A 27,092-nucleotide genomic window follows, 5' to 3' on the forward strand; every position below is an offset into this window, starting at 1 on the left:
ATGTTAAGTCAATGGGCGTTTTTGCAGAGACTTTTTCATTCGCTCATTGTACAAAATTATATGATACGATTTTGTTTAAACTTTCAGGACTTGTTGAGAAAAGACCATAGAACATGGTGTTATGCTTCGTTAAGCTGTCAGAATTCGTTTGCTCTTTTGAAGCTCGTTTAAAAATGAAAAATTTTAACTTTGAAAGTCAATGGGAGCGTCTTTGATGCTTAATAACTTTTTACGTTTAAGATATGTTTAAGTCAAAAGTTGATATTTTATACAACTTTTGATGCTCTTTCCAATGATATATAGAACGTTATTGCACGTTGTTCCGTTTTCCTGGTGTTGTCCATCTGAACTTGTCAGTCACGTGACCCATTTGACCTTCGGATCCAATTCTGGTAGTCAATTCTGGCGCTTTTGTTACCATAGCGAAATATGTAACGCCGTGTTCACAGTTTACTGACGACGAAGGTCCTGCTTAATCTGGCAAATAGCGTTCGAGAACTGCGGCCAAGCCCCGCTGATCTTGAACGTGATTGGTCGGTGGGCGTAAAGAATCTCCGTCGTCAGGGAGACTGCGAACACGGGGTAAACCAAGGAGTAAACAATCTGTGCGTGGAATGGGGAGTGGTGAATGTGGAACGGCGATGATAGGTGCTGATGTCGTCGATTTTTATTTATACTGTTATCCTTATTATACATTCTGATCATTTTTTATGTTCAGGAGTTTTCTCTGTTGATTTAACATCAAAAACGGTGTGTTTAACTGTTATTGCCAAGTGCCATATTGATATTGAAATTGGGGTACAATTCAACATTCTGATTCACTGGTTTTCTATGGCCTGTTGTGTATCATATTATTGGTAATGTGAATATAGGTACTCCAAACGGCAAACACTGCTATTTTCTGGTATATATTAATGTTTGACCTGATTTTATATTATTGGTAATGTGAATATAGGTACTCCAAACACTGCTATTTTCGGGTATATATTAATGTTTGACCTGATTTTACTTCACTTCACCTTATATTTTTTGCAGGAACAGTTATCACAGCATTATTGTGCAAAAATAAGGGTGGTGTATCACAGCATATCACAGCACTCTGCCAGCCGCTTTTGGCTTCCATAGAGACATCAACAAGCCTATACCTCCAACACTACCGGAGGTTGACGCTAGCTCACGCGGAATGCGCTGGCAGCGGCTGGCAGCGCGCCCATGAAACACAGCCAGGGGTTTCTTCTGTAAAGTCATTGTTGTCTAGGTACATGGGCCTTTACCAATTGTTAACAGCTATAAAAATTGGAATTAAAAATGTTCAGGTATTATGAGCATCAGCTAAACAGGGAAGAGGATTCGGCTTCAGCCCATCTTGCAACGCCTCAATGAAATTTAACGAGAAACTTAAATTGAGGGAGCAGCTACTCAACTGTGGTAAAGCCCATAAATCCTTGTGGATTTACCTACATACCTGAGGTAAATCCACAAGGCACCTTGAGTTCAAAATATGAAGTGACAACAAGCGAAATATAGCAGAAATTGGGACTTAAAGGAGCTTAGAAATAATCTGCTTAGTTCATTTGAAATGTATTGTTACCCACTTTCTAACCATGCATATTTTTGTGTCTTGTGAGGTCTCATATAGCAATAAAAATAGAAAAGTTATACAAGAGCAGTGACATGCATAGTTTGCTTGTGTTGTCACAACTTTGTACAATATTTCCAGCTTTATAATATGCAGTTATCAGTCACATTGGGCATCACACATGTATTTTTTTTTCTGCAGGAGGGAAGACACAGGAGGGAACTAGTGACTCATGTTTTTGCTTCTATCGCTTCACCCCTGGGGAATCAGTTCCTGCACCCCTTGAATATAATGGTCACCAAGGGGTGCTGTCCTGACACGTTCACTTTCTGTTGAGAAGGTTAGAACAAACACCATGTGTGTCATTTAGTTGCATATATAATACTTCAATGTTAAGTCTGCATGAAGTCTGAAGTCTAGCCACTCTTAATCCTAGGTTGTCGTGACGTTAATCTAGCCTGGGTGGATATTTTGCTGTGCTAAAAGCACGGACTCCGCTACGCCCCAGTACGGCGGCTGGGGCGCCTCCCCTGGAGGAAAACGGCGCCGGGGAGGGGGACGGACACTGTTACACTTGCGGTTTTTTGTGTGGGGTAGCGTATACTCTTCTTACAAGTATTTACTATGGACAATGCTTGCGGGTGACCTCCACTGCACGTGACACGTGTAAAACGGAGAGGTGTCACTTTTGTTACGGAGCGAGCGAAGCGAGCGAAGTCTTTCCTTAGATTAACGGAAATTTCTGAGTATGAGCGGAAATGTATTGTTACCCACTTTCTAACCATGCATATTTTTGTGTCTTGTGAGGTCTCATATAGCAATAAAAATAGAAAAGTTATACAAGAGCAGTGACATGCATAGTTTGCTTGTGTTGTCACAACTTTGTACAATATTTCCAGCTTTATAATATGCAGTTATCAGTCACATTGGGCATCACACATGTATTTTTTTTTCTGCAGGAGGGAAGACACAGGAGGGAACTAGTGACTCATGTTTTTGCTTCTATCGCTTCACCCCTGGGGAATCAGTTCCTGCACCCCTTGAATATAATGGTCACCAAGGGGTGCTGTCCTGACACGTTCACTTTCTGTTGAGAAGGTTAGAACAAACACCATGTGTGTCATTTAGTTGCATATATAATACTTCAATGTTAAGTCTGCATGAAGTCTGAAGTCTAGCCACTCTTAATCCTAGGTTGTCGTGACGTTAATCTAGCCTGGGTGGATATTTTGCTGTGCTAAAAGCACGGACTCCGCTACGCCCCAGTACGGCGGCTGGGGCGCCTCCCCTGGAGGAAAACGGCGCCGGGGAGGGGGACGGACACTGTTACACTTGCGGTTTTTTGTGTGGGGTAGCGTATACTCTTCTTACAAGTATTTACTATGGACAATGCTTGCGGGTGACCTCCACTGCACGTGACACGTGTAAAACGGAGAGGTGTCACTTTTGTTACGGAGCGAGCGAAGCGAGCGAAGTCTTTCCTTAGATTAACGGAAATTTCTGAGTATGAGCGGCCGGCCGGCCGGCCGGCCGGCCGTGCGGACGCTTTTGCGAGGCTTATAGGCGGCGTGATGCCCCAAAACGGATATTGCGGCGCCGTCGATTGACGCACGAGGGTGAAATTTTCACGACTCGTGGGTCATGTAATTCAACAGGTCGTATTAGCTTTTGGGCACGATTCGGCCGGGGGTGCGCCCGTGGCGCGTGCTCATGTGCGCCATAGGGTTAACATTAAAAACGGCAAAAACAGGCTATTGCTCCAGATGGTCCGACCACTACAACCCCATATGATGCACTCTTGGCTGCATCCCCACCCCACCCTTTCCCCTTACAGTATGAAGTATGAAAAACAGTGATTTTTTACTGGAGCTGCAAAGTGTGCCTTTGAACCACCTTATGATTTACTAGTATCTAATGTATTTGTCCATCAGGATCAGTTATCTAATGGCAGTAGACTGTTGTCTTCACATACTTCATATCTATTTTGGCTACTGCATTGTGTTCTGTAAAAAAAAAATATGGAAAACGTTTTGGATGTAGTTTTTAGTAGAATGCTTCTTTACAGATCCCGAAAGAAGATAACTGCTTGTTTTCTTCACCGCCACCAGTCTACCTGCTCTCTGCACACTCGGCAGAGCGCGGCAGGGCACCCCACGGAGCTGCACTAGTCACATCCGGGCCCCACGCCGGTCGACGGCCGATGCGATGGAGGCACTACTCCGAGGCACTACTGGGAGGCCTGCGGCGCGGACGACGGATGCGGCAGTTGGTCAAGACACGGCAGCCTACTCGAGGTGCTTCTCGCCTGGAGGACGCAGGCGAATCGCGTTATCCTAGCTGTGCCTCGTCATGGTGCGATGAGCCTTAATAGACTAATGCATATTCTTCCTTTGGTTGTAATTCATTTGCTGCTGCCCGCTGGGCTAAGGAGTAACTCTGTGCGCCTACTTTGTGCAGACGCTCGTCCAGTGCCGCCCTTCGTTTGCCGCACATATCTTTATTTATTCTTTGTTACAATTCCGTCTTTGGTCATTTTTTTTTTACCATGGGGGCACTTGAAAGTTTTGTTTTTAAATCTGTGGACATTGAACCTGGAATCGGTTTTTTGTCGGATTTCGGTTTTGTTTTTGCACTGTGGAAATATCTCGTTCAATATTTTTTTAAGATAGGGCGTGTTAAAACTTTTAGTCTCATTACTCCTCTGTGCATTCTAAAGTACTATAATGTGCATCTCAAGTGTTTGGTGCTGTACTGTTATTATTTATGGTTAATCCAGTGCTGATTTATGGTTAATCCAGTTTTTATTCGATTGAATCGTTGTGTGTAATGTGCATGACATCCGCGTACCGCCTGTAGCAGTGTTATATATTTTCATTTATGCTGGAAAATAATAACTTTCTTGTTCATTGGCTTTATTCGATGACAGAGACGTGCCAGATGACTGGGGCTGCGACTTGACTTGGTAGTTGTTAACGGTGCAAACTTCAACCATCAAGCATGATGTGGAAACGTCACATTCCGTTATCAAATCTTCGTACCGTAAATACTGAATAAGATCAATACTAGGCTGGAGCTTGCTAGAAAAACCGTGCACTGACAACGGCGAGTGGTGGACCTGAGTAGCGGCCGGGAGGCAGGGAAGTCAGCCAATTGTCAGATGTCTATTTCTTCACACATCTTTATTCTTTACTTTACACCGTCATAGACGTAATGCAATTATCGGAGCATGAAGTGGTGTATTGCCCTTATTACACCCTTCCAGTAAGTATCCAATGCCCATCCATCCACTTTCCGCAGGTGCAGGAGCAAGGGAGAGCGAAATAATTTTTATCGTCACTCACCTCACGCCCAACTGCTAGGCGAAAAGCCAGTACTCGCAATGTTTCAATCTTATTTAAGAAAAAAAGCAAATGTATCGGCTATAAATGCGTCGTGTTCCCTGCGGTAATACTATTAGTTTAACCGCAGGTTGTTTGAAAAGACAAACACTATTCGTTAGAATTGTGTTTTTCTATTGAAAAACAACCGGAGCGGTCCTTCTCCGGGCTATGTTTTGCAAGTCTGGCAGCGAATTGGGGCAACTTGATTCCAGCCTATAACCGCAGGTTGTTTGAAAAGACAAACACTATTCGTTAGAATTGTGTTTTTCTATTGAAAAACAACCGGAGCGGTCCTTCTCCGGGCTATGTTTTGCATGTCTGGCCGCGAATTGGGGCAACTTGGGTCAGGCCTAAACTTGTGGCTCGATTTTCTTAAAAATTTCAGTGTATGGGCTCCCGGGGGCGATCTACCTGATGGCACCGGTCGCTACTCGCTTAAAACCTCGTGGCACGTGGCACGTGCGATTCCATTTTCCCCATGTTAAGTCAACGGGGTTTTGGACACTTTTTGCGCGATCGCCAATGGCGGGAAAACGAGCCAAGGAAGAGGTGGTTTTCTTCCCAGCATTTTATGGCAAACACGTTTTACTATTAGTTTAACCGCAGGTTGTTTGAAAAGACAAACACTATTCGTTAGAATTGTGTTTTTCTATTGAAAAACAACCGGAGCGGTCCTTCTCCGGGCTATGTTTTGCAAGTCTGGCAGCGAATTGGGGCAACTTGATTCCAGCCTATAACCGCAGGTTGTTTGAAAAGACAAACACTATTCGTTAGAATTGTGTTTTTCTATTGAAAAACAACCGGAGCGGTCCTTCTCCGGGCTATGTTTTGCATGTCTGGCCGCGAATTGGGGCAACTTGGGTCAGGCCTAAACTTGTGGCTCGATTTTCTTAAAAATTTCAGTGTATGGGCTCCCGGGGGCGATCTACCTGATGGCACCGGTCGCTACTCGCTTAAAACCTCGTGGCACGTGGCACGTGCGATTCCATTTTCCCCATGTTAAGTCAACGGGGTTTTGGACACTTTTTGCGCGATCGCCAATGGCGGGAAAACGAGCCAAGGAAGAGGTGGTTTTCTTCCCAGCATTTTATGGCAAACACGTTTGGGTACACGCTGGTGTGCGCCGTATACCCCTCAGAACTTCGTAACGTGTCTTTGCACGAGGTCAAAGTTGAATTTTTTTCGCTCCCCATGTTAAGTCAATGGGCGTTTTTGCAGAGACATTTTCATTCGCTCATTGTACAAAATTATATGATACGATTTTGTTTAAACTTTCAGGACTTGTTGAGAAAAGACCATAGAACATGTTGTTATGCTTCGTTAAGCTGTCAGAATTCGTTTGCTCTTTTGAAGCTCGTTTAAAAATGAAAAATTTTAACATGGAAAGTCAATGGGAGCGTCTTCGCTGCTTAATAACTTTTTACGTTTAAGATATGTTTAAGTCAAAAGTTGATATTTTATACAACTTTTGATGCTCTTTCCAATGATATATACAACATTATTGCACGTGCTGCCGTTTTTGAGAAATATAGTAAAAAAGCACGACATTACCGAGATTTGAGCTCAGACCTATATCGTTACGGTGTCAGGCGGTCACGAGGACAGGTGGCGCCGCCGCCGCCCGTATAGCGGCGGGAATGTGAACTAACCTGTTTACCATCTATGGTATGGTACCATCGGGGGACCGGCCGCCGTCGGCACCATTTCGGGACTTTGCATCGCAATAAAAGGCTTATTTACAATTGAAAATGGACTAGCGAGAGTCGTTATGGAATCAGAATTTGATGCTCTACAAAACTAGGCTATTTTCATTGTGATGGCATCACAGACTACACCGCTAACCCCAATAAAGCAGATTTATGTCGCGTCATCGATGATTACATATAATGTTTCTTTGATATATATGTAGTCGGGTCTTTCAGCTGCGTCCCTCCCCTCCCTCGCCGCGCTGGCGGGTCGGCCATCCGCGGCTTGCCGCCCGCCGGCTGCTGGCCGGTCAGCTGGCCGGTCAGCTGGTCGCCCGCGGCTGTCGGTGCAGTGCGGGATGCCTACTTGCGGGGGGCCGTCGTGGCGGCGGCCCGGGTGGACTGGGCGAGCAGTGAGTTGGGGAGCGCTGCGCTGTCTGGTGCTCTAGTTTGTATTGCGCTCGCATGATACGGCTTGAGCCAATACAGAGTGAACTGATTGAGCTGAGCAAGTCTTTATATACATTGAAAAGTAAAGCACTTTTTGCTGCATCTACGGTGAGATGCTAGAGAAAATTTATGGCGTACCTAATGGTACCGATTACTTAACAATTAAGTGAATCATTTCGTCGCTAAACTCTCGTAAATTCGTATGTCCGCCTCACTATGGAGTTTGGACCGTAACGTATGGCCTTTGCTCAGACAGTATACGAACAGGTGACGGGGATACCTCCCATAGAAGGATGCGACACGATTTTACTGCTAAATAGCGGCCGGCCACCGTGGGGAGTCTGGGGACGTTTTTGTACCACTTATATCTCGGCAACCACTGGGCTGATACACTTACGGTTTTTTTGTGTGGGGTAGCTTTTTCCCTTCTTTCATATAGTGTGCTACTCTCGATGCATATGGGTGACCCCTAACGCACGTTCCACGTGCAAAGCCAAGAGGTGCCTGTTTTGTAATAAGCGCAATAGCTCGCTTATTACTGGGCCGATTGCGCTAAAACTTGGCATGGACGTAGACACTTTCCAGGCGATGCATTTCCATGTGTCACGGTTGGGGTGCCGCTGCACGTGCGCACGGGCAGGGTGACGATTCCAGATCTCGAGAACGGCTGGGCCGATTGTGATCAAAGTTGGCACACCGTTAGGGCTCGGCGAGTAGGGTGCCGTGCACAAGTCAGATGGGACCCAGTTTGCACGTGCGCACGTGCAGGCTGACGCTTCCATATCTCAAGAACGGCTGGACCGACTGTGCTCAAATTTGGCATACCACTAGAGACTGGTTAGTAGGGTGCCGTGCACAAGTCAGTAAGTATGTATTTTCATGTGCCGCGGTTGGGGTGCAGCTGCACGTGCGCACCTGTATGGGTCGCTTCCAGATCTTGGAAACGGCTGGGCCGATTCAGATTAAATTTGGTACATCGCTAGAAACCGGCGAATAGAGTGCCGTGCACAAGTCAATTGGGGCCCAGGCTGCACGTGCGCACGTGCAGGGTGTCGCTTCCAGATCTCGAAAACGGCCGGGTCGATTGCACTCAAATTTGGCACACCGCTATAGACCGGCGAATAGGGTGCCGTGCACGTCAGTCCGTAGCACACCGACTCCGGTCTGCACGTGCAAGGCTCATCCTCTCGTTTGGCGGCGGGCGTTTTTGCTGCGTTTACAAAGGTGCTTGCTCAAACAACCTGCGGTCCCGTAACCGCAGGTTGTTTGAAAAGACAAACACTATTCGTTAGAATTGTGTTTTTCTATTGAAAAACAACCGGAGCGGTCCGTCTCCGGGCTATGTTTTGCAAGTCTGGCCGCGAATTGGGGCAACTTGACCGGGGCCTAAACGTGCATTGCGATTTTCGTAAAAATTTCAGGGTATGGGCTCCCGGGGGCGATCTACCTGATGGCTTCGGTCGCTACTCGCTTAAAACCTCGTGGCACGTGGCACGTGCGATTCCATTTTCCCCATGTTAAGTCAATGGGGTTTTGGACACTTTTTGCGCGATCGCGAATAGCGGGAAAACGAGCCAAGGAAGAGGTGGTTTTCTTCCCAGCATTTTATGGCAAACACGTTTGGGTACACGCTAGTGTGCGCCGTATACCCCTCAGAACTTCGTAACGTGACTTTGCACGAGGTCAAAGTTGAACTTTTTTCGCTCCCCATGTTAAGTCAATGGGCATTTTTGCAGAGACTTTTTCATTCGCTCATTGTACAAAATTATATGATACGATTTTGTTTAAACTTCCAGGACTTGTTGAGAAAAGACCATAGAACATGTTGTTATGCTTCTTTAAGCTGTGCAAATTCGTTTGTTCTTTTTAGGCTCGTTTAAAAATGAAAAATTTTAACATGGAAAGTCAATGGGAGCGTCTTTGCTGCTTAATAACTTTTTACAGTTGAGATATATTTATGTGAAAAGTTGATAGGTTATACAACTTTTGATGCTCTTTCCAATGATATATACAACTTTATTGCACGTGGTGCCGTTTTTGAGAAATATAGTAAAAAAGCACGACATTACCGAGATTTGAGCTCAGACCTATATCGTTACGGTGTCAGGCGGACACGAGGACAGGTGGCGCCGCCGCCGCCCGCATAGCGGCGGGAATGTGAACTAACCTGTTTACCATCTATGGTATGGTACCATCGGGGGACCGGCCGCCGTCGGCACCATTTCGGGACTTTGCATCGCAATAAAAGGCTTATTTACAATTGAAAATGGACTAGCGAGAGTCGTTATAGAATCAGAATTTGATGCTCTACAAAACTAGGCTATTTTCATTGTGATGGCATCACAGACTACACCGCTAAACCCAATAAAGCAGATTTATGTCGCGTCATCGATGATTACATATAATGTATCATTCTTTGATATATATGTAGTCGGGTCTTTCAGCTGCGTCCCTCCCCTCCCTCGCCGCGCCGGCGGGTCGGCCATCCGTGGCTTGCCGCCCGCCGGCTGCTGGCCGGTCAGCTGGCCGGTCAGCTGGTCGCCCGCGGCTGTCGGTGCAGTGCGGGATGCCTACTTGCGGGGGGGGGGGGGCCGTCGTGGCGGCGGCCCGGGTGGACTGGGCGAGCAGTGAGTTGGGGAGCGCTGCGCTGTCGGTGCTCTAGTTTGTATTGCGTTCGCATGATACGGCTTGAGCCAATACAGAGTGAACTGATTGAGCTGAGCAAGTCTTTACATACATTGAAAAGTAAAGCACTTTTTACTGCATCTACGGTGAGATGCTAGATAAAATTTATGGTCTACCTAATGGTACCCATTACTTAACAATTAAGTGAATCATTTCGTCGCTAAACTCTCGTAAATTCGTATGTCCGCCTCACTATGGAGTTTGGACCGTAACGTATGGCCTTTGCTCAGACAGTATACGAACAGGTGACGGGGATACCTCTAATAGAAGGATGCGACACGATTTTACTGCTAAATAGCGGCCGGCCGCCGTGGGGACGTTTTTGTACGACTTATATCTCGGCAACCACTGGGCTGATACACGTGCGTTTTTTTTGTGTGGGGTAGCTTTTTCCCTTCTTTCACATAGTGTGCTACTCTCGATGCATATGGGTGACCCCTAACGCACGTTCCACGTGCAAAGCCAAGAGGTGCCTGTTTTGTAATAAGCGCAATAGCTCGCGGTAATTACTGGGCCGATTGCGCTAAAACTTGGCATGGAGGTAGACACTTTCCAGGCGATGCATTTCCATGTGTCTTCGTAGGGGTGCAACTGCACGTGCGCACGTGCAGGGTGACGCTTCCAGATCTCGAGAACGGCTGGACCGATTGTGTTCAAATTTGGCATAACGCTTGATACCGATCAGTAGGTTGCAGTCATTTAGTATGTATTTCCATGTGCCACGATTGGGGTGCAACTGCACGTGCGCACGTGCAGGGTGACGCTTCCAGATCTCGAGAACGGCCGGGCCGATTGAGTTCAAATTTGGTACACCGCTAGAGACCGATTAGTAGGGTGCCGTGCGCAAGTCAGTTTGGACCCATCTTGCACGTGCGCACGTGCAGGGTGACGCTTCCAGATTTCAAGAACGGCTGGACCGATTGCACTCAAATTTAACCGCAGGTTGTTTGAAAAGACAAACACTATTCGTTAGAATTGTGTTTTTCTATTGAAAAACAACCGGAGCGGTCGTTCTCCGGGCTATGTTTTGCAAGTCTGGCCGCGAATCAGTACAACTTGACCGGGGCCTAAACGAATCGCTCAATCTTCGTAATAACCGCAGGTTGTTTGAAAAGACAAACACTATTCGTTAGAATTGTGTTTTTCTATTGAAAAACAACCGGAGCGGTCCTTCTCCGGGCTATGTTTTGCAAGTCTGGCAGCGAATCGAGACATCTTGATTCCAGCCTAGACGAATCGCTCAATCTTCGTAAAAAGTTCAGGGTATGGGCTCCCGGAGGCGATCTACCTGATGGCACCGGTCGCTACTCGCTTAAAACCTCGTGGCACGTGGCACGTGCGATTCCATTTTCCCCATGTTAAGTCAACGGGGTTTGGGACACTTTTTGCGCGATCGCCAATGGCGGGAAAACGAGCCAAGGAAGAGGTGGTTTTCTTCCCAGCATTTTATGGCAAACACGTTTGGGTACACGCTAGTGTGCGCCGTATACCCCTCAGAACTTCGTAACGTGTCTTTGCACGAGGTCAAAGTTGAACTTTTTTCGCTCCCCATGTTAAGTCAATGGGCGTTTTTGCAGAGACTTTTTCATTCGCTCATTGTACAAAATTATATGATACGATTTTGTTTAAACTTTCAAGACTTGTTGAGAAAAGACCATAGAACATGTTGTTATGCTTCTTTAAGCTGTGCAAATTCGTTTGTTCTTTTTAGGCTCGTTTAAAAATGAAAAATTTTAACATGGAAAGTCAATAGGAGCGTCTTTGCTGCTAAATAACTTTTTACAGTTGAGATATATTTAAGTGAAAAGTTGATAGGTTATACAACTTTTGATGCTCTTTCCAATGATATATAGAAAGTTATTGCACGTTGTGCCGTTTTTGAGGAATTTGGTAAAAAAGCACGACTTTACCGAGATTTGAGCTCAGACCTATATATGGTCTTGGCTCAGACAGTATACGAACAGGTGACAGGGATACCTCCCATTGAAGGATGCGATTTAATACTAAACATTAGCAGCCGGCCGCCGTGGGGACGTTTTTGTACGACTTATATCTCCGCAGCCACTGGACCAATACACTTGCGGTTTTTTTTTGTGTGGGGTAGCGTATACCCTTCTTAGAAGTATTTTACTATGGACGATGCATGCGAGTGACCCCTACTGCACGTGACACGTGTAATACGGACAGGTGTCAGTTTTGTAATAAGTGCAATAACTCGGTAATTACTGGGCCAATTGCGCTGAAACTTGGCATGCAGGTAGTCACCTACCAGGCGATCCATTTTCATGTGCCACGGTAGGGGTGCCGCTGCACGTGCGCACGTGCAGGGTGACGCTTCCAGATCTCGTGACCGGCCGGGCCGATTGAGTTCAAATTTGGCACACCGTCAGAGACCGCGTAGTAGGGTGCCTTGCACAGATCAGTTGGGTCCCAGGTTGCACGTGCGCACGTGCAGGGTGACGCTTCCAGATCTCAGGAACGGCCGGACCGATTGCATTCAAATTTGGCACACCTTTAGAGACCGATCAGTAGGGTGCCGTGCGCAAGTCAGTTAGTATGTATTTTCATGGGTCACGGTTGGGATGCAGCTGCACGTGCGCACGTGCAGGGTGACACTTTCAGATCTCGAGAACGGCCGGGCCGATTGAGCTCAAATTTGGTACACCGCTAGAGACCGGCGAATAGGGTGCCGTGCAAAAGTCAGATGGGACCATTTTGCACGTGCGCACGTGCAGGGTGTCGCTTCCAGATCTCGAAAACGGCCGGGTCGATTGCACTCAAATTTGGCACACCGCTAGAGACCGGTTAGCAGAGTGCAGTGCACGTCATTTCGTAGCACACCCATTCCGGTCTGCACGTGCAAGGCTCATCCTCTCGTTTGGCGGCGGGCGCTTTTGCGACGTTACAGAGGTGCTTGCTCAAACAACCTGCGGTCCCGCGATGCGGAGCCCAGCATCGCAGATGCTGGTAACCGCAGGTTGTTTGAAAAGACAAACACTATTCGTTAGAATTGTGTTTTTCTATTGAAAAACAACCGGAGCGGTCCTTCTCCGGGCTATGTTTTGCATGTCTGGCCGCGAATTGGGGCAACTTGGGTCAGGCCTAAACTTGTGGCTCGATTTTCTTAAAAATTTCAGTGTAACCGCAGGTTGTTTGAAAAGACAAACACTATTCGTTAGAATTGTGTTTTTCTATTGAAAAACAACCGGAGCGGTCCTTCTCCGGGCTATGTTTTGCATGTCTGGCCGCGAATTGGGGCAACTTGGGTCAGGCCTAAACTTGTGGCTCGATTTTCTTAAAAATTTCAGTGTATGGGCTCCCGCAGGCGATCTACCTGTTGGCACCGGTCGCTACTCGCTTAAAACCTCGTGGCACGTGGCACGTGCGATTCCATTTTCCCCATGTTAAGTCAACGGGGTTTTGGACACTTTTTGCGCAATCGCGAATAGCGGGAAAACGAGCCAAGGAAGGGGTGGTTTTCATCCCAGCATTTTATGGCAAACACGTTTGGGTACACGCTGGTGTGCGCCGTATACCCCTCAGAACTTCGTAACGTGTCTTTGCACGAGGTCAAAGTTGAACTTTTTTCGCTCCCCATGTTAAGTCAATGGGCGTTTTTGCAGAGACTTTTTCATTCGCTCATTGTACAAAATTATATGATACGATTTTGTTTAAACTTTCAGGACTTGTTGAGAAAAGACCATAGAACATGTTGTTATGCTTCTTTAAGCTGTGCAAATTCGTTTGTTCTTTTTAGGCTCGTTTAAAAATGAAAAATTTTAACATGGAAAGTGAATGGGAGCGTCTTTGCTGCTTAATAACTTTTTACAGTTGAGATATATTTAAGTGAAAAGTTGATAGGTTATACAACTTTTGATGCTCTTTCCAATGATATATACAACTTTATTGCACGTGGTGCCGTTTTTGAGAAATATAGTAAAAAAGCACGACATTACCGAGATTTGAGCTCAGACCTATATCGTTACGGTGTCAGGCGGACACGAGGACAGGTGGCGCCGCCGCCGCCCGCATAGCGGCGGGAATGTGAACTAACCTGTTTACCAGAGGGGTGTTCACGGGCACCGCACACTGCTGCGTGCGCTGTGTGCGGTGCGTCCAGCAGGCGTGGGGGTAGGGGATGGGTAGGCGGTTCTGACGTCACGGCTGCGTGCGGTGGACGGTCCGCTGTGGCCAGTCCCGACCGGCCACAGCGATCGCTGTGTGCGGTGACGGAAGGCTGACGTAGGGACGCAGTGGGCGGAGCTTGGAGGCTATGTGCGGTCCGACCGCACACAGGGCCCGTGAACAGCCCTCTGATCTATGGTATGGTACCATCGGGGGACCGGCCGCCGTCGGCACCATTTCGGGACTTTGCATCGCAATAAAAGGCTTATTTACAATTGAAAATGGACTAGCGAGAGTCGTTATGGAATCAGAATTTGATGCTCTACAAAACTAGGCTATTTTCATTGTGATGGCATCACAGACTACACCGCTAAACCCAATAAAGCAGATTTATGTCGCGTCATCGATGATTACATATAATGTTTCTTTGATATATATGTAGTCGGGTCTTTCAGCTGCGTCCCTCCCCTCCCTCGCCGCGCCGGCGGGTCGGCCATCCGCGGCTTGCCGCCCGCCGGCTGCTGGCCGGTCAGCTGGCCGGTCAGCTGGTCGCCCGCGGCTGTCGGTGCAGTGCGGGATGCCTACTTGCGGGGGGCCGTCGTGGCGGCGGCCCGGGTGGACTGGGCGAGCAGTGAGTTGGGGAGCGCTGCGCTGTCGGTGCTCTAGTTTGTATTGCGTTCGCATGATACGGCTTGAGCCAATACAGAGTGAACTGATTGAGCTGAGCAAGTCTTTATATACATTGAAAAGTAAAGCACTTTTTACTGCATCTACGGTGAGATGCTAGATAAAATTTATGGTCTAATGGTGCCCATTACTTAACAATTAAGTGAATCATTTCGTCGCTAAACTCTCGTAAATTCGTATGTCCGCCTCACTATGGAGTTTGGACCGTAACGTATGTAACCGCAGGTTGTTTGAAAAGACAAACACTATTCGTTAGAATTGTGTTTTTCTATTGAAAAACAACCGGAGCGGTCGTTCTCCGGGCTATGTTTTGTAACCGCAGGTTGTTTGAAAAGACAAACACTATTCGTTAGAATTGTGTTTTTCTATTGAAAAACAACCGGAGCGGTCCGTCTCCGGGCTATGTTTTGCAAGTCTGGCCGCGAATTGGGGCAACTTGGGTCAGGCCTAAACTTGTGGCTCGATTTTCTTAAAAATTTCAGTGTATGGGCTCCCGCAGGCGATCTACCTGTTGGCACCGGTCGCTACTCGCTTAAAACCTCGTGGCACGTGGCACGTGCGATTCCATTTTCCCCATGTTAAGTCAACGGGGTTTTGGACACTTTTTGCGCAATCGCGAATAGCGGGAAAACGAGCCAAGGAAGAGGTGGTTTTCTTCCCAGCATTTTATGGCAAACACGTTCAGGTACACGCTAGTGTGCGCCGTATACCCCTCAGAACTTCGTAACGTGTCTTTGCACGAGGTCAAAGTTGAACTTTTTTCGCTCCCCATGTTAAGTCAATGGGCGTTTTTGCAGAGACTTTTTCATTCGCTCATTGTACAAAATTATATGATACGATTTTGTTTAAACTTTCAGGACTTGTTGAGAAAAGACCATAGAACATGTTGTTATGCTTCTTTAAGCTGTGCAAATTCGTTTGTTGTCTTTAGGCTTCTTTAAAAATGAAAAATTTTAACATGGAAAGTCAATGGGAGCGTCTTTGGTGCTTAATAACTTTGTACCTTGAAGACATATTCAAGTGAAAAGTTGATATTTTATACAACTTTTGATGCTCTTTCCAATGATATATACAACTTTATTGCACGTGGTGCCGTTTTTGAGAAATATAGTAAAAAAGCACGACATTACCGAGATTTGAGCTCAGACCTATATCGTTACGGTGTCAGGCGGACACGAGGACAGGTGGCGCCGCCGCCGCCCGCATAGCGGCGGGAATGTGAACTAACCTGTTTACCATCTATGGTATGGTACCATCGGGGGACCGGCCGCCGTCGGCACCATTTCGGGACTTTGCATCGCAATAAAAGGCTTATTTACAATTGAAAATGGACTAGCGAGAGTCGTTATGGAATCAGAATTTGATGCTGTACAAAACTAGGCGCCTATTTTCATTGTGATGGCATCACAGACTACACCGCTAACCCCAATAAAGCAGATTTATGTCGCGTCATCGATGATTACATATAATGTTTCTTTGATATATATGTAGTCGGGTCTTTCAGCTGCGTTCCTCCCCTCCCTCGCCGCGCCGGCGGGTCGGCCATCCGCGCCCTGCCGCCCGCCGGCTGCTGGCCGGTCAGCTGGCCGGTCAGCTGGTCGCCCGCGGCTGTCGGTGCAGTGCGGGATGCCTACTTGCGGGGGGCCGTCGTGGCGGCGGCCCGGGTGGACTGGGCGAGCAGTGAGTTGGGGAGCGCTGCGCTGTCGGTGCTCTAGTTTGCATTGCGTTCGCATGATACGGCTTGAGCCAATACAGAGTGAACTGATTGAGCTGAGCAAGTCTTTATATACATTGAAAAGTAAAGCACTTTTTACTGCATCTACGGTGAGATGCTAGATAAAATTTATGGTCTACCTAATGGTACCCATTACTTAACAATTAAGTGAATCATTTCGTCGCTAAACTCTCGTAAATTCGTATGTCCGCCTCACTATGGAGTTTGGACCGTAACGTATGGTCTTTGCTCAGACAGTATACGAACAGGTGACGGGGATACCTCCCATAGAAGGATGCGACACGATTTTACTGCTAAATAGCGGCCGGCCGCCGTGGGGACGTTTTTGTACGACTTATATCTCGGCAACCACTGGGCTGATACACGTGCGGTTTTTTGTGTTGGGTAGCTTTTTTCCTTCTTTCACATAGTGTGCTACTCTCGATGCATATGGGTGACCCCTAACGCACGTTCCACGTGCAAAGCCAAGAGGTGCCTGTTTTGTAATAAGTGCAATAGCTCGCGGTAATTACTGGGCCGATTGCGCTAAAACTTGGCATGGAGGTAGACACATTCCAGGCGATGCATTTCCACGTGTCTTGGTAGGGGTGCAACTGCACGTGCGCACGGGCAGGGTGACGCTTCCAGATGTCGAGAACGGCTGGGCCGATTGTGATCAAACTTGGCACACCGCTAGAGGCTGGTAAGTAGGGTGCCGTGCACAAGTCAGATGGGACCCGCTATGCACGTGCGCACGTGCAGGCTGACGCTTCCAGATCTCAAGAACGGCTGGGCCGACTCTGCTGAAATTTGGCATACCGCTAGAGACTGGTTAGTAGGGTGCCGTGCACAAGTCAGTTAGTATGTATTTTCATGTGCCACGGTTGGGGTGCAGTTGCACCAGCGCACGTGTAGGGGTCGCTTCCAGATCTTGAAATTGACGGGGCTGATTGAGCTCCAATTTGGTACACCGCTAGAAACCGGCGAATAGAGTGCCGTGCACAAGTCAATTGGGGCCTAGGCTGCACGTGCGCACGTGCAGGGTGTCGCTTCCAGATCTCGAAAACGACCGGGTCGATTGCACTCAAATTTGGCACACCGCTATAGACCGGCGAATAGGGTGCAGTGCACGTCAGTCCGTAGCACACCGACTCCGGTCTGCACGTGCAAGGCTCATTCTCTCGTTTGGTGGCGGGCGTTTTTGCTGCGTTTACAAAGGTGCTTGCTCAAACAACCTGCGGTCCCGCGATGCGGAGCCCGGCATCGCAGATGCCGGTAACCGCAGGTTGTTTGAAAAGACAAACACTATTCGTTAGAATTGTGTTTTTCTATTGAAAAACAACCGGAGCGGTCGTTCTCCGGGCTATGTTTTGCAAGTCTGGCAGCGAATCGAGACATCTTGATTGGGGCCTAGACGAAATGTACAATCTTCGTAAAAAGTTCAGTGTATGGGCTCCCGGAGGCGATCTACCTGATGGCACCGGTCGCTACTCGCTTAAAACCTCGTGGCACGTGGCACGTGCGATTCCATTTTCCCCATGTTAAGTCAATGGGGGTTTGGACACTTTTTGCGCGATCGCGAATGGCGGAAAAACGAGCCAAGAAAGGGGTGGTTTTCTTCCCAGCATTTTATGGCAAACACGTTCCGGTACACGCCAGTGTGCGCTGTATACCCCTCAGAATCTCGGAACGTGTCTTTGCACGAGGTCAAAGTTGGAATTTTGCTGTGTCCCATGTTAAGTCAATGGACGGCGATGTCGAGACTTTGCAGAGACATTTTCATTCGATCTTTGTACAAAATTTTAGAGATAGATTTCGCCCAAACTCTTATATCTTGTAGAGAAAGGAGCATAGTACATGTTGGTATGCTTCGTTAAGCTGGCAGAAATCGTTTTTTCTAATAAAGTTCGTTTGAAAATGAAAATTTTTAACATGGAAAGTCAATGGGTGCGTCTTTATTCCTCTATAACTTTTATCGTTAGTAATATACATAGGTGAAAAGTTAATATAATATACAACTTTTGATGCTCTTTCCACTGATGTATAGAACGTCACTGCACGGTGTGCCGTTTTCAAGAAAAGTTGTAAAAAAGCAGGGCTCGACTGTGACTTGAACCCAACCACATTAGAATATACGAACAGGTGAAGGGGACACCTCCCATGTGCGGACGCGACACTGATTATTGCTGAATATTAGCAGTCGGCCGTTGTGTGGCGCCTTTGCAAAGGTTATATCTCCACAACCGCTTGACCGCTTCACTCGCGGTCTTTTGTGTGGGACAGCTCCTCCCTTTCTTACACGTATTGTGCTATTCTCGATGCGTATGGGTGACCCCTAATGCACGTGCCACGTGCAAAACGAAGAGGTGTCAGTTCGTTAACAAGTCTAATAACTCTGTAGTTAGTTTGCCGATTGCGCTGATACTTGGTATGGTTGTAGGCACCTGCCGCGCAATGCATTTCCATGTGTCACGGTTGGGGTGCCGCTGCACGTGCGCACGGGCAGGGTGACGCTTCCAGATCTCGAGAACGGCTGGGCCGATTGTGATCAAAGTTGGCACACCGTTAGGGATCGGCGAGTAGGGTGCCGTGCACAAATCAGATGGGACTCATTTTGCACGTGCGCACGTGCAGGACGACGCTTCCAGATCTCGAGAACGGCCGGGCCGACTGTGCTCAAATTTGGCATACCACTAGAGACTGGTTAGTAGGGTGCCGTGCACAAGTCCGTAAGTATGTATTTTCATGTGCCGCGGTTGGGGTGCAGCTGCACGTGCGCACGTGTAGGGGTCGTTTCCCGATCTTGGAAACGGCTGGGCCGATTCAGATTAAATTTGGTACATCGCTAGAAACTGGCGAATAGAGTGCCGTGCACAAGTCAATTGGGGCCCAGGCTGCACGTGCGCACGTGCAGGGTGTCGCTTCCAGATCTCGAAAACGGCCGGGTCGATTGCACTCAAATTTGGCACACCGCTATAGACCGGCGAATAGGATGCCGTGCACGTCAGTTCGTAGCACACCGACTCCGGTCTGCACGTGCAAGGCTCATCCTCTCGTTTGGCGGCGGGTAACCGCAGGTTGTTTGAAAAGACAAACACTATTCGTTAGAATTGTGTTTTTCTATTGAAAAACAACCGGAGCGGTCGTTCTCCGGGCTATGTTTTGCAAGTCTGGCAGCGAATCGAGACATCTTGATTGGGGCCTAGACGAAATGTACAATCTTCGTAAAAAGTTCAGTGTATGGGCTCCCGGAGGCGATCTACCTGATGGCACCGGTCGCTACTCGCTTAAAACCTCGTGGCACGTGGCACGTGCGATTCCATTTTCCCCATGTTAAGTCAATGGGGGTTTGGACACTTTTTGCGCGATCGCGAATGGCGGAAAAACGAGCCAAGAAAGGGGTGGTTTTCTTCCCAGCATTTTATGGCAAACACGTTCCGGTACACGCCAGTGTGCGCTGTATACCCCTCAGAATCTCGGAACGTGTCTTTGCACGAGGTCAAAGTTGGAATTTTGCTGTGTCCCATGTTAAGTCAATGGACGGCGATGTCGAGACTTTGCAGAGACATTTTCATTCGATCTTTGTACAAAATTTTAGAGATAGATTTCGCCCAAACTCTTATATCTTGTAGAGAAAGGAGCATAGTACATGTTGGTATGCTTCGTTAAGCTGGCAGAAATCGTTTTTTCTAATAAAGTTCGTTTGAAAATGAAAATTTTTAACATGGAAAGTCAATGGGTGCGTCTTTATTCCTCTATAACTTTTATCGTTAGTAATATACATAGGTGAAAAGTTAATATAATATACAACTTTTGATGCTCTTTCCACTGATGTATAGAACGTCACTGCACGGTGTGCCGTTTTCAAGAAAAGTTGTAAAAAAGCAGGGCTCGACTGTGACTTGAACCCAACCACATTAGAATATACGAACAGGTGAAGGGGACACCTCCCATGTGCGGACGCGACACTGATTATTGCTGAATATTAGCAGTCGGCCGTTGTGGGGCGCCTTTGCAAAGGTTATATCTCCACAACCGCTTGACCGCTTCACTCGCGGTCTTTTGTGTGGGACAGCTCCTCCCTTTCTTACACGTATTGTGCTATTCTCGATGCGTATGGGTGACCCCTAATGCACGTGCCACGTGCAAAACGAAGAGGTGTCAGTTCGTTAACAAGTCTAATAACTCTGTAGTTAGTTTGCCGATTGCGCTGATACTTGGTATGGTTGTAGGCACCTGCCGCGCAATGCATTTCCATGTGTCACGGTTGGGGTGCCGCTGCACGTGCGCACGGGCAGGGTGACGCTTCCAGATCTCGAGAACGGCTGGGCCGATTGTGATCAAAGTTGGCACACCGTTAGGGATCGGCGAGTAGGGTGCCGTGCACAAATCAGATGGGACTCATTTTGCACGTGCGCACGTGCAGGACGACGCTTCCAGATCTCGAGAACGGCCGGGCCGACTGTGCTCAAATTTGGCATACCACTAGAGACTGGTTAGTAGGGTGCCGTGCACAAGTCCGTAAGTATGTATTTTCATGTGCCGCGGTTGGGGTGCAGCTGCACGTGCGCACGTGTAGGGGTCGTTTCCCGATCTTGGAAACGGCTGGGCCGATTCAGATTAAATTTGGTACATCGCTAGAAACTGGCGAATAGAGTGCCGTGCACAAGTCAATTGGGGCCCAGGCTGCACGTGCGCACGTGCAGGGTGTCGCTTCCAGATCTCGAAAACGGCCGGGTCGATTGCACTCAAATTTGGCACACCGCTATAGACCGGCGAATAGGATGCCGTGCACGTCAGTTCGTAGCACACCGACTCCGGTCTGCACGTGCAAGGCTCATCCTCTCGTTTGGCGGCGGGCGTTTTTGCTGCGTTTACAAAGGTGCTTGCTCAAACAACCTGCGGTCCCGCGATGCGGAGCCCAGCATCGCAGATGCTGTAACCGCAGGTTGTTTGAAAAGACAAACACTATTCGTTAGAATTGTGTTTTTCTATTGAAAAACAACCGGAGCGGTCCTTCTCCGGGCTATGTTTTGCATGTCTGGCCGCGAATTGGGGCAACTTGGGTCAGGCCTAAACTTGTGGCTCGATTTTCTTAAAAATTTCAGTGTATGGGCTCCCGCAGGCGATCTACCTGTTGGCACCGGTCGCTACTCGCTTAAAACCTCGTGGCACGTGGCACGTGCGATTCCATTTTCCCCATGTTAAGTCAACGGGGTTTTGGACACTTTTTGCGCGATCGCCAATGGCGGGAAAACGAGCCAAGGAAGAGGTGGTTTTCTTCCCAGCATTTTATGGCAAACACGTTTGGGTACACGCTGGTGTGCGCCGTATACCCCTCAGAACTTCGTAACGTGTCTTTGCACGAGGTCAAAGTTGAATTTTTTTCGCTCCCCATGTTAAGTCAATGGGCGTTTTTGCAGAGACTTTTTCATTCGCTCATTGTACAAAATTATATGATACGATTTTGTTTAAACTTTCAGGACTTGTTGAGAAAAGACCATAGAACATGGTGTTATGCTTCGTTAAGCTGTCAGAATTCGTTTGCTCTTTTGAAGCTCGTTTAAAAATGAAAAATTTTAACTTTGAAAGTCAATGGGAGCGTCTTTGATGCTTAATAACTTTTTACGTTTAAGATATGTTTAAGTCAAAAGTTGATATTTTATACAACTTTTGATGCTCTTTCCAATGATATATAGAACGTTATTGCACGTTGTTCCGTTTTCCTGGTGTTGTCCATCTGAACTTGTCAGTCACGTGACCCATTTGACCTTCGGATCCAATTCTGGTAGTCAATTCTGGCGCTTTTGTTACCATAGCGAAATATGTAACGCCGTGTTCACAGTTTACTGACGACGAAGGTCCTGCTTAATCTGGCAAATAGCGTTCGAGAACTGCGGCCAAGCCCCGCTGATCTTGAACGTGATTGGTCGGTGGGCGTAAAGAATCTCCGTCGTCAGGGAGACTGCGAACACGGGGTAAACCAAGGAGTAAACAATCTGTGCGTGGAATGGGGAGTGGTGAATGTGGAACGGCGATGATAGGTGCTGATGTCGTCGATTTTTATTTATACTGTTATCCTTATTATACATTCTGATCATTTTTTATGTTCAGGAGTTTTCTCTGTTGATTTAACATCAAAAACGGTGTGTTTAACTGTTATTGCCAAGTGCCATATTGATATTGAAATTGGGGTACAATTCAACATTCTGATTCACTGGTTTTCTATGGCCTGTTGTGTATCATATTATTGGTAATGTGAATATAGGTACTCCAAACGGCAAACACTGCTATTTTCTGGTATATATTAATGTTTGACCTGATTTTATATTATTGGTAATGTGAATATAGGTACTCCAAACACTGCTATTTTCGGGTATATATTAATGTTTGACCTGATTTTACTTCACTTCACCTTATATTTTTTGCAGGAACAGTTATCACAGCATTATTGTGCAAAAATAAGGGTGGTGTATCACAGCATATCACAGCACTCTGCCAGCCGCTTTTGGCTTCCATAGAGACATCAACAAGCCTATACCTCCAACACTACCGGAGGTTGACGCTAGCTCACGCGGAATGCGCTGGCAGCGGCTGGCAGCGCGCCCATGAAACACAGCCAGGGGTTTCTTCTGTAAAGTCATTGTTGTCTAGGTACATGGGCCTTTACCAATTGTTAACAGCTATAAAAATTGGAATTAAAAATGTTCAGGTATTATGAGCATCAGCTAAACAGGGAAGAGGATTCGGCTTCAGCCCATCTTGCAACGCCTCAATGAAATTTAACGAGAAACTTAAATTGAGGGAGCAGCTACTCAACTGTGGTAAAGCCCATAAATCCTTGTGGATTTACCTACATACCTGAGGTAAATCCACAAGGCACCTTGAGTTCAAAATATGAAGTGACAACAAGCGAAATATAGCAGAAATTGGGACTTAAAGGAGCTTAGAAATAATCTGCTTAGTTCATTTGAAATGTATTGTTACCCACTTTCTAACCATGCATATTTTTGTGTCTTGTGAGGTCTCATATAGCAATAAAAATAGAAAAGTTATACAAGAGCAGTGACATGCATAGTTTGCTTGTGTTGTCACAACTTTGTACAATATTTCCAGCTTTATAATATGCAGTTATCAGTCACATTGGGCATCACACATGTATTTTTTTTTCTGCAGGAGGGAAGACACAGGAGGGAACTAGTGACTCATGTTTTTGCTTCTATCGCTTCACCCCTGGGGAATCAGTTCCTGCACCCCTTGAATATAATGGTCACCAAGGGGTGCTGTCCTGACACGTTCACTTTCTGTTGAGAAGGTTAGAACAAACACCATGTGTGTCATTTAGTTGCATATATAATACTTCAATGTTAAGTCTGCATGAAGTCTGAAGTCTAGCCACTCTTAATCCTAGGTTGTCGTGACGTTAATCTAGCCTGGGTGGATATTTTGCTGTGCTAAAAGCACGGACTCCGCTACGCCCCAGTACGGCGGCTGGGGCGCCTCCCCTGGAGGAAAACGGCGCCGGGGAGGGGGACGGACACTGTTACACTTGCGGTTTTTTGTGTGGGGTAGCGTATACTCTTCTTACAAGTATTTACTATGGACAATGCTTGCGGGTGACCTCCACTGCACGTGACACGTGTAAAACGGAGAGGTGTCACTTTTGTTACGGAGCGAGCGAAGCGAGCGAAGTCTTTCCTTAGATTAACGGAAATTTCTGAGTATGAGCGGCCGGCCGGCCGGCCGGCCGGCCGTGCGGACGCTTTTGCGAGGCTTATAGGCGGCGTGATGCCCCAAAACGGATATTGCGGCGCCGTCGATTGACGCACGAGGGTGAAATTTTCACGACTCGTGGGTCATGTAATTCAACAGGTCGTATTAGCTTTTGGGCACGATTCGGCCGGGGGTGCGCCCGTGGCGCGTGCTCATGTGCGCCATAGGGTTAACATTAAAAACGGCAAAAACAGGCTATTGCTCCAGATGGTCCGACCACTACAACCCCATATGATGCACTCTTGGCTGCATCCCCACCCCACCCTTTCCCCTTACAGTATGAAGTATGAAAAACAGTGATTTTTTACTGGAGCTGCAAAGTGTGCCTTTGAACCACCTTATGATTTACTAGTATCTAATGTATTTGTCCATCAGGATCAGTTATCTAATGGCAGTAGACTGTTGTCTTCACATACTTCATATCTATTTTGGCTACTGCATTGTGTTCTGTAAAAAAAAAATATGGAAAACGTTTTGGATGTAGTTTTTAGTAGAATGCTTCTTTACAGATCCCGAAAGAAGATAACTGCTTGTTTTCTTCACCGCCACCAGTCTACCTGCTCTCTGCACACTCGGCAGAGCGCGGCAGGGCACCCCACGGAGCTGCACTAGTCACATCCGGGCCCCACGCCGGTCGACGGCCGATGCGATGGAGGCACTACTCCGAGGCACTACTGGGAGGCCTGCGGCGCGGACGACGGATGCGGCAGTTGGTCAAGACACGGCAGCCTACTCGAGGTGCTTCTCGCCTGGAGGACGCAGGCGAATCGCGTTATCCTAGCTGTGCCTCGTCATGGTGCGATGAGCCTTAATAGACTAATGCATATTCTTCCTTTGGTTGTAATTCATTTGCTGCTGCCCGCTGGGCTAAGGAGTAACTCTGTGCGCCTACTTTGTGCAGACGCTCGTCCAGTGCCGCCCTTCGTTTGCCGCACATATCTTTATTTATTCTTTGTTACAATTCCGTCTTTGGTCATTTTTTTTTTTTTACCATGGGGGCACTTGAAAGTTTTGTTTTTAAATCTGTGGACATTGAACCTGGAATCGGTTTTTTGTCGGATTTCGGTTTTGTTTTTGCACTGTGGAAATATCTCGTTCAATATTTTTTTAAGATAGGGCGTGTTAAAACTTTTAGTCTCATTACTCCTCTGTGCATTCTAAAGTACTATAATGTGCATCTCAAGTGTTTGGTGCTGTACTGTTATTATTTATGGTTAATCCAGTGCTGATTTATGGTTAATCCAGTTTTTATTCGATTGAATCGTTGTGTGTAATGTGCATGACATCCGCGTACCGCCTGTAGCAGTGTTATATATTTTCATTTATGCTGGAAAATAATAACTTTCTTGTTCATTGGCTTTATTCGATGACAGAGACGTGCCAGATGACTGGGGCTGCGACTTGACTTGGTAGTTGTTAACGGTGCAAACTTCAACCATCAAGCATGATGTGGAAACGTCACATTCCGTTATCAAATCTTCGTACCGTAAATACTGAATAAGATCAATACTAGGCTGGAGCTTGCTAGAAAAACCGTGCACTGACAACGGCGAGTGGTGGACCTGAGTAGCGGCCGGGAGGCAGGGAAGTCAGCCAATTGTCAGATGTCTATTTCTTCACACATCTTTATTCTTTACTTTACACCGTCATAGACGTAATGCAATTATCGGAGCATGAAGTGGTGTATTGCCCTTATTACACCCTTCCAGTAAGTATCCAATGCCCATCCATCCACTTTCCGCAGGTGCAGGAGCAAGGGAGAGCGAAATAATTTTTATCGTCACTCACCTCACGCCCAACTGCTAGGCGAAAAGCCAGTACTCGCAATGTTTCAATCTTATTTAAGAAAAAAAGCAAATGTATCGGCTATAAATGCGTCGTGTTCCCTGCGGTAATACTATTAGTTTAGGGTGCCGTGCACGTCAGTTTGTAACACACCGACTCCGGTCTGCACGTGCAAGGCTCATCCTCTCGTTTGGCGGCGGGCGTTTTTGCTGCGTAACCGCAGGTTGTTTGAAAAGACAAACACTATTCGTTAGAATTGTGTTTTTCTATTGAAAAACAACCGGAGCGGTCCGTCTCCGGGCTATGTTTTGCAAGTCTGGCCGCGAATTGGGGCAACTTGGGTCAGGCCTAAACTTGTGGCTCGATTTTCTTAAAAATTTCAGTGTATGGGCTCCCGCAGGCGATCTACCTGTTGGCACCGGTCGCTACTCGCTTAAAACCTCGTGGCACGTGGCACGTGCGATTCCATTTTCCCCATGTTAAGTCAATGGGGTTTTGGACACTTTTTGCGCGATCGGGAATAGCGGAAAAACGAGCCAAGGAAGAGGTGGTTTTCTTCCCAGCATTTTATGGCAAACACGTTTGGGTACACGCTAGTGTGCGCCGTATACCCCTCAGAACTTCGTAACGTGTCTTTGCACGAGGTCAAAGTTGAACTTTTTTCGCTCCCCATGTTAAGTCAATGGGCGTTTTTGCAGAGACTTTTTCATTCGCTCATTGTACAAAATTATATGATACGATTTTGTTTAAACTTTCAGGACTTGTTGAGAAAAGACCATAGAACATGTTGTTATGCTTCTTTAAGCTGTGCAAATTCGTTTGTTCTTTTAAGGCTCGTTTAAAAATGAAAAATTTTAACATGGAAAGTGAATGGGAGCGTCTTTGCTGCTTAATAACTTTTTACAGTTGAGATATATTTAAGTGAAAAGTTGATAGGTTATACAACTTTTGATGCTCTTTCCAATGATATATACAACTTTATTGCACGTGGTGCCGTTTTTGAGAAATATAGTAAAAAAGCACGACATTACCGAGATTTGAGCTCAGACCTATATCGTTACGGTGTCAGGCGGACACGAGGACAGGTGGCGCCGCCGCCGCCCGCATAGCGGCGGGAATGTGAACTAACCTGTTTACCAGAGGGGTGTTCACGGGCACCGCACACTGCTGCGTGCGCTGTGTGCGGTGCGTCCAGCAGGCGTGGGGGTAGGGGATGGGTAGGCGGTTCT

At 47.1% G+C, this 27,092-nt stretch overlaps 2 long non-coding RNA genes across 2 annotated transcripts; both read left to right on the forward strand.

Annotated features, from left to right (window-relative positions):
* Window positions 1–596: 596 nt before the first annotated feature.
* LOC122390449 lies at window positions 597–4,485 on the forward strand. The gene is made up of 2 exons (XR_006258151.1): window positions 597–648; window positions 3,645–4,485. It is a non-coding gene; the product is annotated as an uncharacterized LOC122390449 (long non-coding RNA).
* Window positions 4,486–22,310: 17,825 nt separating this feature from the next.
* On the forward strand, window positions 22,311–25,431 carry LOC122390452. The gene is made up of 2 exons (XR_006258154.1): window positions 22,311–22,349; window positions 24,588–25,431. It is a non-coding gene; the product is annotated as an uncharacterized LOC122390452 (long non-coding RNA).
* The last annotated feature ends 1,661 nt before the right edge of the window (window positions 25,432–27,092 follow it).

The sequence above is a fragment of the Amphibalanus amphitrite genome, unplaced genomic scaffold (assembly GCF_019059575.1).
Source record: "Amphibalanus amphitrite isolate SeventyFive unplaced genomic scaffold, NRLGWU_Aamphi_draft 000396F_arrow, whole genome shotgun sequence".
Classification (NCBI taxonomy): Eukaryota; Metazoa; Arthropoda; class Thecostraca; order Balanomorpha; family Balanidae; genus Amphibalanus; species Amphibalanus amphitrite.